Source organism: Urocampus carinirostris, chromosome 4 (assembly GCF_059441175.1).
Source record: "Urocampus carinirostris isolate Australia breed hairy pipefish chromosome 4, RoL_Ucar_1.0, whole genome shotgun sequence".
In the NCBI taxonomy this organism is placed as follows: domain Eukaryota; kingdom Metazoa; phylum Chordata; class Actinopteri; order Syngnathiformes; family Syngnathidae; genus Urocampus; species Urocampus carinirostris.
In genome coordinates, this window is record NC_142352.1 from 44969211 (window position 1) to 44984856 (window position 15646).

A 15646-nucleotide genomic window follows, 5' to 3' on the forward strand; every position below is an offset into this window, starting at 1 on the left:
GGGAAGGCAAGCGTCGAGACAGGCGGAAGGACGGACCTCGAGACCGGGGGAAGGCAGGCAGACGGACGGACGTCGAGACAGGCTGACGTCGAGGTCGACGGGAACCTCGGATAGCTCGGCGCCAAGTCTCCCCGGAGACCCCATTCGTGGTACAGCAATAGCCACGACGGGCAGGACAGGTGAAATCGCGGGCAGAGAAGGAGCAGCGGGAGGCGGGGCCGTTGCCGATAGGAGCTCATTCAGCTGACGCGACATGAACTCAGTCCGCTGAGCTAATTGCTCCATCTGGCGTTGTATGCTCTGTTGAGCTTGCTCGACCTGCAGCTGAAGGGCGGCGACCTCACTGGGCGATCGCCAAACGGCGTCCTCCAGCTTTCCCCAAATTGTGTTGGGATCGTTCGCTGAGTTCACATCTTTAGGCCAGATCATTCTGTCACGAAACGGAACGTGACTGTCTTGAAGCGGGTCGGGAAGCAGGAAGTTGGAACTCATTTGCGTAGACGATCTGTCACTTTAATTGAGACAGAAAAGTTGTCCAACACACAAACGGACCAAAAACAAAACAAAGCAGGCTCAAATGCAGGCAAAACTACAGACTAGGCAATTAAAGGGGTTAAACAGAATTTGCAGGAATCTCTCAGAATATTACCCTGAAGTGCAACAAAGACCAACAAGCAAAACAAGAATAAACAGTTATCAACAAGTTTTCAACAAGGGTAAACAATGATCTGGCAAAGGGCAGTTCCAAAAGGCACGTTTAAGTACCCATTGGAGTAATCAAGAAAATGCAGGTCAGCCGGTGTCAAGGGGCAGGGCCAGCTGGGCGCCATGACAACCGTGCAGGACATGACAGCTACACCTAAACAAGGGACTATGATATGTGTATTAGTGCAAAGGTTACGCATTAATTGTGGACATTTGTTTTGGGCCATGCAAATATTTATGGGAGCATTTCTCATTTGGAAGTTGCAGCAAGAATTTCCTACAATTTCAAATTCAAGGTACATAATACTGTCATTTTTACTCAACATCTACTGTATATAGGGAGAGATCTGTCCCAAAAACAAATATACTCAGATACCTCGGTTTTCGCGGCAGAACCACCTGATTTCCAGTAGGATCAGACGACGTGCAAAGGTGATGATGTCTTGTTGGCTTGACAGAAAATAATTGAGAAGCACTGGTTTAGTCCAATTATCCTTGTGAACATTTTTAGTTTGACACAAAACAACTTGACAAACCTACATTATGTATGCACAAATATTTTACATTTATTTTGTTCTGGGCCCACAAAATCCATAAAAGGCAGAGGACAATGCTTTCTATTGCCAACAACCTGGACTTTTCGACCCACTAAACTTGCTCTGGAGTCACATGCAGGTCTAATGTTCTTTGCCATCAAATGTCTTTATTAAAGAGTTAGCATCCAAATCTTAAGTTTGACAACTCATCTATGTATAGGTCGCTGTCTCAAAGTCCAATGTTTGTCTTTTCAGCCGTGAAGATCTGCGCAAGAGCACATAAGGTGGCCTTTCTTTCAGCCACAAGGTAAGATTTTCATTGCTTCAGATTGTGTGAAATTAAGCACATTATCGATTTGCCTTGAAAAGGGTTTAGTTAGCTATTGTCTGGGGGTTACCAAAGTAACATGCAGCTAACTGATTCTTTATTCCACTGAAACTAGTGATTCAATTATTCTCTCGTTTTGTAAATGGGTTTAAATTGTATGACTGTCGTGTTTTTGTATGAAAATTCATAAAATAATTCTGAAAGTCCCGGGACCTGACTGATAAGCGGTGCAGATAATGAATGAATGAATGAATGAATGAATTCTTAAAGTATGCAACATTTTCGGATGGAGCACAAATCATTTCATGTATTGCACTTTTTACTTTATGTAAATTAATATAAAATCTCTGATAAAACCTTAAAACATGAAAAATTAAAGGTTGACTAACTGAGAGAATTTTGGAGCAAAAACAATGCCAGGCGTCTCATCTTTTCAAGATGGTGAATTTCTCATTTTGTGTTCAAGTGGTAATGAATGAGTAGGGGCATGTCTCATCATATACATCTTTTCAATCCACTGTGTTTTTATTGTTTTAACCTTTTAAAGCACTGCAAGGGAGTATTTTTCCCATCTGTGGCGCTGGGATTAACTAATGGCATGTCATTGATGCCAATTTTCTAAAATATCTACCAAATGTAATAATTTCCTTTTTGGTTCAAAATGTTTTAACTGTTAATGGCATATCTGTTCTTGTTTAAATCCGCTTCAACAAAAAAAATCAAATTATGTTTGTGGTTGAGAAAGTGGACATAGGTCCTGCTTGATTACATCTCAAGATAATGAAGGCGGATAAGAAAACACAGTAGTACTCACAGATAGTTTATGATTAGTGAAGATAATAACCAAGGACTACAAACAAAAACCTAAGACAAGTAATAATGCTATGATGAAGTGCTATGTGTTTTCATCCTAATTTTTGTCTTCCTAATATCTTTGAGTGGAGGTGGGCAAACTACGGCCCGCGGACCACATGCAGTCTGGCAGCCTTTTTAATCTGGCTCTGAACAGAACTGGTCAAAGTGTCATGACCATATTAAATTACTACAAATATATATACACATATTTTTTTTATTTTTATTTTTTCCTGTGCAAACTTTGTCCACAGTATCCCTTTGGGTGTCTCCAGCAAAAATACTACTATAGAAATACAACAAAAATGCAGTACTTCGAAATGACTACAAAACTATATATCAAATTTAGTACTGTACTTAAAAACAGGGACCCCGTATATTATTTTACTTTCATCCTGAAAAGAAAAAATGCTACGAAAATACTATGACAGTAATAATTTAATACAAAGATACTACTACTCATACATAAATATCATAGATGCTACAGTAATGCCACAAAATCACTGAAGAAATATGACAAAATCACTACTATGGAAATACTACAAAAAATCTACAGAAATATTACTATTACTGTTTGTTTGGAAATTCTTAAGAAAATACTGGAATTCCTCAGAAATAGCTACAAATATACTCGTACAGAAGTATTAGGACAGAAATACTGCAAAAATACAATGACAGTAATATAAATACAAAACACTATGGAAATACTACAAAACACATTACATTAATACTCCAAAAATACTACAGAACTACCAAAAAATCCGAATGCAGAGATACTTCAAAAATACTATGACATTAAAACTACAGTCATAATACAGAACTAAATATCAAATGAAGTGCTTAAAACAGGGCCATAATACTGTACAAAATATTTTGCATTACTTGTGATGGTTTTTCTTTGTCTCTCTGCCTCTCTATCTCTCTTAAAATGCTACACTAGACTTTTAAAGATGTACTGATTCTGTGGTTAATGGCCTAATTTCTAACCCGTCAAAACGACTGATGGCCTTAAAATGTTATTATCAACTCCACCAATGATGGAAAATTGTGGGTCAATGAAACCTCTGCAGACAGATAGTTAATATAAAATATATACATGTTTACATAGTCTTGTTTTTGATAAAATGTGAATTATGTGGTGAAACAGACAAATTGCAACAAGGAACATCCAACGGTGCAGAAATGCTTTGAGGCAAACTTTTTATACCTGTTAGTATTAGATTGTGTTTTGGAGTAACTATTTTACACATTTGGATTCAGTGGATGACCATGGATGTAAGGAGTCCATATTTACAGACAATCATCACATGAGCTGACTGAGTGTTGAACTATACGGGTTTTATAGTTTTCGGGTATCTTGTTTCAGACTGATTGTGATGTTTCTATGATGAGTACATTTTGAAATGGGCATCATATCTTGAATTCCAAGAGTTAAAGCTTTCCAATAATTGTTGTATGACATATTTTAGTGACTGGTGACATCTAGAAATCACTACTTTGTTTATCAACAGTCTGTCAGCCCACCGTTAGGGGGTTAATAGGTCGGGCTTGAGCTAGGCCAGGATTTAATGCACACGGGGCTGGGTAAGGTCAGGCAGAATTTTTTTTTGGTCCAATCTTACCTTTCATATGTGTCTGAAGCCATTCTGACATCAAATCAGAAAATATTTTGCAGAAAGTTGGTGTGTAACAGTGCGGTTTCATAAGCTGACTCTGCAAGGTGCATTTCACAGGCCAATTAAACGGCGACATCTGGTCTTCAATGGCATACGGGCCTGGGGTTCCAACTCCACTTTGCAGCGTTTTTAATGAGCTGCCATAACACACGTTAGTTTCCTGTCTGATTCACTGCATGGACACTCCTCATTAAATGAGTCTTAAGAAGATTGTCACTTGACATTGTTTTTAGTTGAATTTTGTTGTGAACAAAACACTGGAAGTGCAGTTGCCTATTTCTATTTGACCAGTGTTTCAGGTAGAGTTGGATCTATTTATTTTAAACTGCAGTATTAAACACACTTTATACTTTTGAACTGTTTACTCATTTAAAGGAGCATATTTCTACTTGAGCAGTTGTGTTACCAGCGATTGTGTTTTATTCTATGTTATATTGTTTTATACTTGACTTTTATTGTGAAGAAAAAAAAATTGAAGCGCAGTAGCATATGTCTACTTGACCAGTTCGTCTGAGGTTTGAGAGTTAGATTTGAATTATTAAACTCACTTAACATTGTTTACTGCTGATTATTATTTTATTATATTTTTTACATGTGTTGCACTTCAAGTGTAGGATAAACCAGTTGCTAGTGAGATGCAATAAATATGACAAGGATCTATAAAACAACTACCTGTCTGTTCTTCTCTATTCAATTGACTCAAATACTGCCCACAAGAAATTCAATTAATTGACATACAACATATTCTTTTTAAAGTAACAGATATAGTTACTTTCGCTGGTAACTAGTTATTTTTATGATATAGTTATGTAGTTACTAACTCAGTTACTTTTTGGAATAAGTAGTGAGTAACTGCAACTAATTCCTTAGCAATGTGCCCAACAGTGGTCCTAAGTACTCAGGAGTAGTTCCACGTAGCATGTGAGAGGACAATAGGATTTGTTGTTCTGTGATCGAATTTTTCAGTAGTCTGACATTCATAATTCTCACAATAGCCTCTTCTTATTTATTCTACATTAGATATTACAGATTACAGTGCAGATGTACAATAATCCCTCTGTATAACTGTTCCCATTTCGCAGTTTCAATACATCATGCAATCCATAGCGTTCTGCTGCAGATAACACAAATGCGCAGAGCTTTTTGTTTGTGTGAATGTGCACGTGTGTGTGTGTTGGGTAGGCGTGACTAGGTATGTGCGTGACTGTAATAGGCTGGTCTATTCTGTCAGTCAAACAGAAGTGCCGGCGCACAAATCAATGTTACCTTGAAAATAATTTCATCAATTAAATCAGACTCTGAGGAACGTTGGAAGAGCGCAAAGAAATGCTGATCACCACCGGGTGCTTCGTGGATTGTTATCAGATCTGGAATGAGACTGAGGCGGTGTCAGGAGAGAAAGCACTGGTGAGGCTACAGGTCTGGCCTACTGCTACGGCGAGGCTATGTAAAAACCTTCATAAGCCACCTCTGCAGAGCCTGTATTTCGCCACTGCTATGAAAGGGATTATCTGGAGCTAAAATCCATGGGAACAATATAGTACAACCCGGAGATCTGGTTTAACCTAGGATCCCCGAAGTTGGGACTCTGGTGAGCATAAGCTGGGCAGAAAGGAATGGATGTTCCACCAGTGGATTATGATTTTGTTTTTTTTTGGGCTGTGTTGATTGTAGTAGTGTGGATTTGGTTTACAGCCGAGGTGTTCATTACGTATAATAGATCGGTGGTTCTCTGAGGTAATGCTGGTACATTGTGGGAAAGTATTTAGTGCATTGTATTTGTTGAGACAGGCATTCTATCGGTCAAATTCAGCATTTGTGCATTCACATATTAGACAACTTTGATTTTGTAGATGTTAGGTACATTTTATTACAATTATTTGTTTCAAAATATTATTTTTTTGCTTATAATGTAATACATATTTAATGATAAAGAGTCCAAATGAAATGTAATATTTGCATTTACATTTATATAACGTTAAAATGTCTGATGTTTATTGATATGGCTTACAAAAAATACTGTTAATTACTATTTAATTATATTTTGGAATTTTGATTATTAACCAAATGTAAAAATGTCTCTAGTTTGAATACAAAGTATTTAATGTTTAAACTGCACAACAGCAGTACAGTTATACTTATTTCTTGCAAGAGCATAATTTGATTTTCATTTTTGATTAAATGTATTTGATTTATTTATTCTGGCAATATTATGATATTTCAAATCCACTAATTAGGGCGTTTTAAATGCTATTCTGCTATTGAATTTCTGTTTTTTGGGATGGGTGGATCATTTTGACTTGGTCATTTTGTAAGTAGTAAGTAGTAATGTGAGTACCCCTTGTTACAGTATTAGTACTGTTAAGTTCACTAGATTCTTTATCTTAAATACATTTTAAAAAGTCATGCCATCGCTAACTTTTTTCAGAATCAAAGTTTTAGTTCTTAAATCAGGCAACAATCTCTTGCGGTAAGGCTACTTTCCACAAATGAAGACCTTTCTCTGGATCCTCACTGACAAGCCAACACTGAAGCTGTAAAAAGTCTTGCTCACTGGGATCAATTACGAGTTCTGCAGGAATCAAAGACGACGGATGAGTGAACGGATCACGTAACCGTCTGACTGTTGCAACTATCCTTGGCTGTGATGCGACTAGACCAACATGAGGCTGCCGTTTCGTGAATCACCTGCTCCTTTGGGTAATGTTTTGTGGATGAGACTTGGCCCGCTCGGATGCCTTTTATTCAGTACAAATAGTCCCCCAAAATGTAGTTACAAAAAATAGATAAAAACATCTTTCCTAGTTTAAGGTTTTTGTTATTTTGGTAGATGAATCTGACAATTTCAAAAACATGTTTTTATGTTGATATTCATTTGAGTAAAATAAAAATAGAATAAAAACATTGTTGTACCTCTTTATCTTAGCCTATAATATATAATATAAGGATGCCCAACCCGCGGCTCGCGAGCTGCATGCGGCTCTTGAACTAGTTTCATGCGGCTCTTTAGGAGCTGTTATAAACTGGTTTAATGCGGCTCTTTTGAAGCTGTAACATGACATGCATCAAAAAATGTTTAGCCGGCGCTGTAATTTGCCTTCCCTACAGCTAGAAAGAACACCGACAATGTAAGTCTGTCTGAGTGACGTGAGACGAGCAACGAGAAAATTTTTGTTTAACAAAATGTATTGTAGTCAAATTACGTGAAATTACCTCTTGAAATGGCAGGTAAAAATGCACAGCCAAATGAAAATATGAAGAATAGAATGGGGACTGTTTATATTTTGTATTGAACGTAATGGCAAGTCTATCTGCCTTATACAGGGATCAGAATTTTCCGCGGATCCGCGAATTTCCGCTGTTTTTGAACCCCAAAGGCATTCCGACTTTTTCACTTTTTCTCTTGCGTAGCAAACAAATTCAAAATCCGACTGTCTCACTCTTTCCTTTATTGCTCTGGCGCACCCTGGCGGCCGTTAGAAAAATTGGCCGCATTGTCGCACAAGCTGCCGCCCTGGTTTATTCCTGGACGCTGGCTATTTCAGCTGAAAATGAAAATCTCCATTCTGATCCCTGCTTATACGATACGTAACGTGGCATTAGCACATTTCAAAGCTTCAAATCTTCAGCGTCAATTCAGCTCACTCCACCCTAACATCGAACAGGAATTTCCAAGAGGGACTGAACTTAGTAAGAAAAAGTTGTTGACTACAAAAACAAGTCAGAAAAACAATTGCATTTCTTTGAAAAAATTATGAAACACTCGGAGACCGTAACGCTTGCATCGTATCAGTTAGCTTGGAACATAGCACGGGCTAAAAAGCTATACAACGAGGGGTAATTCATTAAAAATGCCTCATTGACGCCTTTGAAATCTTGTCTCTTGTAGACAACAAACTAAAACAGAGCAAATCAGATGTTCAACTGTCTCGCCACAGCATGGAACGAAGAATATCCAATATTAATGCAGCTGTTGAACAGTTGCACACTCACCTGCAAACTTAAACTAACTGCAAGAGCTACAGATGGAGCGCCAGCCATAATTGAACGGGCTTGTGGGGCTGTAAAAAGCTGATCAAACATTTCCAGACTTTTGGGATTTCCTCTGCATCATAATAATAATAATAATAATTTCCTTGTATTGTCATTCTGTGTAACAATGTACACAGAACGAAATGTCGATTGCACCTGACCCGTTGTAGCGAGCCGATGCAGCCGCAGCCAACAGAGGGCGCCGCCGACCACTTTTTAAGTCCACAGGGAGCAACTCGTGTCTAAATCACTAAAATTTGACAACGTCATGAAACCTGTGATGGAAATCGTCAACTTCATCTGCACACATACGCTTAACCACAGGCAATTCAGGAATCTCATCGCTAAGCTGGACCAAGGGCTTCTAGGTGACCTGCCGCTGCACTGCACTGTGAGGTGGCTGTCAAAAAGCCAGGTACACTCTCTCTCTTCTTTGAGCTTTTTGATGCAGTGAAACTGTTCGTGGAAAAGAAGGACAAGGACTATCCCAAGCTCTCAGACCTCAAGTCGATTATGGATCTGGAACAACACTGTGCTCACAATGTTAACTGTTGAAAATTATTGATATTATCATGTTGGTGTGGTTATTTTTATCAGATCTAGCCGAGTAGAGATTTCTGTATGTGTGTGTACATGATTAAAAGATTATGTTTATGTGTATAATGTGGCTTTTTAGTAACAAAGGAAAAAAAACAATCGACTCACCCCCGTCGACAACTATTATGTGGCTCTTTGTAGTAACACAGACGAAAAATTGGCTCTCAGTGGCTGAATGGTTGGCCACCCCTGGCCTATATGATCAAGCTAAATTTGTGTTTGAAAGACGGGCTTTAACTGGTAACTAAAGTCGACAAACCACAAGTAGACACACAATGTCTGCATTACTAAAAGCCAGTGCTCCTCAGTTATTTTCCGTCATGCCCCCTTCGGAGGAATAAATCCCCAAGATCGATCTTTTTTTTTAAGTGATAACTTAAATTTGGTGGGGACAAAATAAAGATTGCTCGATATTGATCGTAACACGTCACCTCCATCCATGCAAAATCTAAGCCCTTCAGAACATTTTCGCAAAAGAAAAATGCAAGTGTCTTATCATTGTGGTTGGGTTCTCTATTATTAGTTATCGGTAGAGGCTAGACGTGGCCTTCCGTTACAGTAGGGGTCTGGACATTTTTTGGCCATAAAAACAAAAATATTTTGATTTTCTTTGGGGGGGAGAAACCCACACCATATATTTTAAGACAAAATTCAACAAAACTGCCAAACTCGCTCTCCAAACAAGAGCTAATTCTTCAGCACCTTATATTTTACTGTGTGACGTTTTATTGGATGAAAACTATGAATATAGAGTATGCTAATGCCAGAGCCTGTGCCCCATATTAATATAAATATACCACTTAAAATGTGTCTCCCTCTCACAGTTACTCAAAATTGTTGAGACTCATTTTGACAATTATATTTCCCCCCCGTTAGACCACTCACCTTATGAAATTGCTCCGGGTGCTTTGTTCGAGTTTTGGGGTGTTTACACTATGTTCTTTGGGTTTTCATTATGAAGTGTCTCAACAGTGAACATAGATTGGTTAATACGCTTCCATATTAAGGATTTGTTAGCGATAGACAGCCCAAACGGGGTCTGTTGGTGTAACATCTTGACCGTAAACTGTCGTTATGACTGAGCCCTATCTATACTGGACTGAACTCCATGTATTGCCCCAGCTTCGCACCTGCCAAAAACGGCTTTCTATGTAACAATACAGTAAATCATTGCACAAGTTCTATTTTATCTCTGTGCCACATGTATTGATAAAAATAGCCATAGTTGGCTTGCTCGCAATATGTTCCCAACCCCTTCATTACAGTATGGCTCTCTTTTTGAGTAACTTTCCAACTTGATATGATCTGTTTTAGCCTCATTTTTTTATTGGGGGTTCTAACTTTTGGTACACAATTGTATGGCGTTCGTTTTATTTACATACTGTAGGAAGATTTCCTAGTCAGGTCCTTTGGTCAACAATTAGTTCCCATTGACCTACATATGTTATGTGAGAACTCCCCATATGCAAACCTATAAAACTCAGTTATTAAAATTTGGTTTATTTACCCGACCTACTCTGACCAGAACAGAACAGGGGCCGTATCCTTTTTCTAATGTTGACCGGCCATGCTGGTATATTGGTCTTATTTTTCCATTTTAACAGAAAAAAAAGTTATTTCACATTTCATTTTCACGTTTGTTATATTCAGCCAGCGATTTAAGTATACTGTGTATTGTATATGTCTTGAGAAATTTGTTTTTGGCGCACTGTCTGTCGAAAATATTTTTTAAAAATTCCTGGCTCCAGTTTCATTTTTTAAAGCTTAAATGATCATGTTGCCTCAATTGGAAATGTCAGATATGCTATTGTTTTAATATTGCTGTTTGTGGTGAAAACTCAAGTAAATCATCACAAATTATATGAATATAACAACAAAGAATACTAGTACAGTGGTCTGTAACTTTTTCTATACCACGGACCGGTTTAAAGACTGTATTCTTGAGGCCCGGACCAATATTAACATTAGTAATAATGTAGTTTAACAACAACAACAACAATAATAATAATAATAATAATAATGATAAGCCAAAAGGATAGACTACACTTTGCATTTAAACATCAAACTGATGTCCGCATGTCGTCCAGAGGGTCCTGATTCGATTTCCTTTCGTTCTCAGTAAATGGATAATGGGGGGGAAACGATGAAAGACACGTTGATGGCGGTGAATGTTAAACCCACATTAGTTTAGAGGGAGTGTTTAACAACTGTTTGCCTTCTGTATGAAACCCCACACCACCACCTGCCTCTTTTTCATTCGCCTGTGCACAAGGGAAAAAGAACAACAACAAAAAACGGCGAGCAAACCATTACTGAGTAACAGGAGCCGAATGTCAATGCTTGAATGTTAAAAGACGATAATAACAATGCCGAAAAATGGAAAAGGAGCTCTTTGAAATTGCTATTCTTGCATAATGAACTTGAAATGAACCTGATGTGTGTGAGCAGAAGTGTCCTGTTTACATTGTGTTTGCACAAACACACTCAAGGACATCTGCAGGATTCTCATCAAGTTTGATAAATGCATTTCCAGAACACATACCCCAAATGTGAAATAGAAGGGCTGCAACTGACCATTTTTTTAATAGTCGACTATTCACTGACTATTATATCATTTTTCCTTAAATTTAGTTAAGTAGATTTAAATATGTGGGAAAACACTAAAAGACTGCAACTTTTTTGTGAGCCGAGCCGATTTAGCGGCTTCTCTAAAACGAGCAGAATTTTCCACCAGTACTCACTCGGTCAGCGATCCAATCTGCTTGACGAGCTCAGCCCAAAACGAGGCTTCATTTTTTCCAGTTGCGTGACCTTACGTCACCAACACAGGCTTCGACACGGGGCTTCATTTTCACACCCACTCCTACTCCACACATTCTTCGAAGCCTTGCGTCGTTTTGCCCATCGCTAGGCGTAGGATTTTGGCAGAAATGACAATTATATGATTTTTGTGGTGTTTCATTTTGGTTTGATCTGCAATTTATAACCTAGAAGAATGTAAGGGTTTCGGGGAAGACCTTTAGCACAGGTTGGATTTTTAAATCTTGCAGGCTTTGTTTAGCCTTCTCCTTTTCTCGCAACCTCAACATTCATTGATGTCTTCTCTCCTTATTTGAGCGTTCATGAATTTAGAAAGTTTCACAACACCAAAGTGCTTGGGTCGTTTTATATGCTTTGAACAATCCTTAATATTAGTCAACCCAAATTTGCAGGTGTTATTTTATTCTATTAATCACATTTATGACTTGTTTTGGGGTCATACTAAAAGAAATTATTTTGCCACTGGATGCGTTCGGTCACACTCTTGGCATTTGAAGAATTAAGATCCTCATTTTTGCACTTTTTATACTGTGTGGACCAATTAAGTGTAAAAAATCCTGAATTAATGTTTTCTGTAGTGATATATAGAATTGATGTTCAGTTTTAAAATACATAAATTGAAATGGAAACATTTTATTTTCATCTGATTAACCCCAAAAAAGAGATTAGTCAATTATTACTAATATTATTTTTCTTTGCGGCCTTATTGTGAAATCGGACATATGGATGGTACATTGTGTGTATATGACTGGACAGACACTGTGTGTACATTTTGTGGACAAAATATCCGTAGGACTTTTGTGTTTTTACTCTGTACTACTGATTCTTCAAAATTGGCCTCCTGCTTGTCAACATATTTCCTTGACACCAAAGGCTATGTATGATTTGTAAATATTTTTATACCAATATGCAGAAATATACTGTACTTCTATAGCCGTGGGCAAAAACGTAAGGCTCGCAAGCCAGGTGAGAATATTTTCACGAGTACATCTGACTTGGAGACAAAACAATGACAGTGCTATTCTTCTCTGTATTGTTGTAATTTTGGTATATGGAAAGTAAAAAAACGCTCGGTTTGGTCTAGAATATTAAGGGCTGTGTCCCAAATAGAGTTTACTGTCACAGTATTACACCAACATATCATGTTTTGGCTGTACATCTCCATCCAATCCTGTATATGTAAGCTCTATAAACAATGTATGTTCACTGTTGAGACACCACTATGATGAAAACCCACAGAACAAACTGTAAACCCTTGCGGTAGGTATTGGTGTGCAAATTGCTTCACACATAGCATATTTTTCAAGTGTGTTTTGCCCAAGTTAGGAAAAAAATCATGAATTATCAACGACCTGCTTGTGGACTTTTAAGACGAATGTCTAAATGATAAATTTTGCATCTCTTATACATAATGGAGGACGAATAATGACAACTTAATTCCCAAGCTCACAACTGTGACCACGTCACATAGCTGAAAGTAAATGCGTCCTCGTCCTTCTTGTTTGCAGTATTTTGTGAAACTTTTACAAAAGAACTGTGATTCTGTTTTGAAACCATTATTTATGACAAAAATGACGGTCAAAATGAGCCTCAATGATCTGAAGTAACTGCAGGAGAGAGGCACATTTTAAGTGTCATATATCTATTACACAGGCTAAGGCCTTATCATTTTCTGGTCTCATCAGATCATTAAACGTCAGAAACTGAAATAAAATGTGCTGAATATTTAAATTTGGCTTGAGAGTGGGTTTGGCGGTTTTGTTGAATATTTTCTTAAAGACTATGGCGTGGCTCTCCAAAAATAAAATAAACACATGTATAATTGTTTTCATGGCACTTTGAGTCAAAAAGTTTCACGACCCCTGTTCGATAGTGCTCAAAAGCAGCCACGTTAGTCACATTTTGAATATATTGACTTCCTTTGCTTATTGCCAGCTTTGTTTTTAAAACTAGCCACGATGAAACAATTTGCTGTAATTTTCTTGTCTGGTTTAAAACTTGAATTGTGGTTACACGTCATGATGAAGATGATTAAGCGATAATTTCTTATCTGTGTTTTCTGGCTCAGTGTGTGTGATTTGAAGCCAGCGACAATATGCTGCACATCTGCTCTCTGGAAACTCGCAGTTGTTACACGGGAACAGATTTCTTGGCCGACCCGAGTAGGCTAAAGGACTAATTATCGCTGTTCTCCAGCCCGGCTCATTTCCACAAACTAGGTTAGCTACATGCCCACTGCCAAATATGAAGTTGATGCTCTCTGGGACTAGTGTAGATGGGCCTGCTGACTTGTGGGCTGTGCTATTATTGGATTAGAGGCCATGTTACGGGAATAAGGTCTGGATGTGCTCTGTGTCAGTTGATCTATTGAACAATGGTCGCATGCATCTGCTTTTTGTCTCATTTTACATGTCAGGACTTAGGTTGGGATCCTCTCCCTTTGTAAGTCCATGTATTAAGATAACTGCATTAGTGTATACTTAGGGCTGCTACTAATGACTATTTCAAGAGTCGACCAGTCACCGGCTACTGAAACGATAAGTCGAACAATCGGATAATTATTATTTTTTTCTTAAATCAAGCATGAAGTTTATTTAATTATGTGGTGAATGATGATAAACTACTATAATGAAAAATATTTATTTTATTGAATATACTCCGGATTCGTACAAATATCTAAAACCAATTAGGCACTGTGCTCCATCAGTAGAGACATAAATCCATTAATAAACCTCTGTACATTTACAGGGACAATTAACTAGATAATTAAATCAAATTAAAATTGCTCTGCCCGTAAACCAAGGAAAGGCACATTAGCAGCAGTAGAATAGTAAATAAAACAAACATAATGTGCATTTTGTGAAGTACACTCAGGTGGTTAGCCGTAAAGTTTGTAACAACAGTACTGTATTTTACAGTGGTTAGCACGTGTGAGGCACAGTTCTGAGGTGATCAGATCGAAACCTCCTGTGTGGAGTTCGTGTGTTCTCCCCGTGTTTGCTTGGGTTTCCTCCGAGCACTCCGGTTTCCTCCCACATTTCAAAAGGCATGCAGGTCAGGTTAATTGGCTGGTCCAAATTGTCCCCAGGTCTGAATGAGTGAGTGAATTGTCTGTCTTTGTGTGCCAGTTCATGGTGTCCCCTGCTCACTGCCCTTAGATAGCTGGTATGGGCTCCAGCACCTCCAACACCCTACTGAGGATAAGTGGTGCAGATAATGGATGGATGGATATTCTTACAGTGCCACACATCCATCCAGGTTAAAATTAAATTGTTTTAGAAGGCCTTTCCTGACTTTTTTTTCTAATTCCTACCATTGATAAGGTGTACACATGTGTGGAGCCACAAAATTGGAGTTGTTATTACTTACTTCATGATTTATCTTGGTCTTTTCTTATCACAAAACATGATTTTTAATAAAGGGTATGCAAACGTCATGTCTGCTAAGGCACATTCAGATTTACAACCTACATCTCTTTCATCATTTGATCGGGAGAGCAAGAAATTAATATTAAATGTAGCATTAGGGTTGTTAACTGAATGTAGGGTTCCAAAATTCATTCAGAGCTAGGGTTATGTTTTGAAATAGTGTTAGGTCTTGTGTTAGGTACAGGTTCAGAGTTAGGAGCTATATTTTGAGCTCCATATTTCAGTTTTAAACTGAATGTAGGGTTCCAAAATTTGTTTGGAGCTAGGGTTACGTTTTGAAACAGGGTTAGGGCTAGGGTTACAACTACAGTTAGGTGTAGGGTTAGGCGCAAAGGTTTGCGCTGCAAGTTAGGGTTTAAAGCCGATTTAAAGTTGGGGATAGCGTTAGGGTTTGAAAATAAAGTTTCTGTTTTCTGACTGGTACTGGATTCCTTCTTTTAATTGGTCTGAAAAGCATTTGTCTGTGAAACTCCTTAAAAAAGTGATTGAAAGTGCTTTTATTTGCCCATTTAAAAAATGTGCGATCCCTTAATATATCTTAATTATATATTTTTATGTTGACAGCTGCACCTGCCTCACCTGACTGAACGTCACTTGCCTTTCATATATTTCTTGGCATTTTTTTTTCTTTCCAATAGAAAATAAACCCAATATTTTGTGTTCAAATAGAGT

General features: G+C 37.9%; 1 protein-coding gene across 2 annotated transcripts in view; it reads left to right on the top strand.

Moving 5' to 3' along the window:
* Positions 1–15646, top strand: part of LOC148367670 (talin-2) — a 191567-nt gene that overhangs the window by 49525 nt on the left and 126396 nt on the right. For both annotated transcript variants that reach the window (XM_088334687.1, XM_088334686.1), the window contains exon 2: positions 1497–1548. The gene's annotated coding sequence lies outside the window, so the exon portion shown is untranslated. The remainder of the gene's footprint in view (positions 1–1496; positions 1549–15646) is intronic.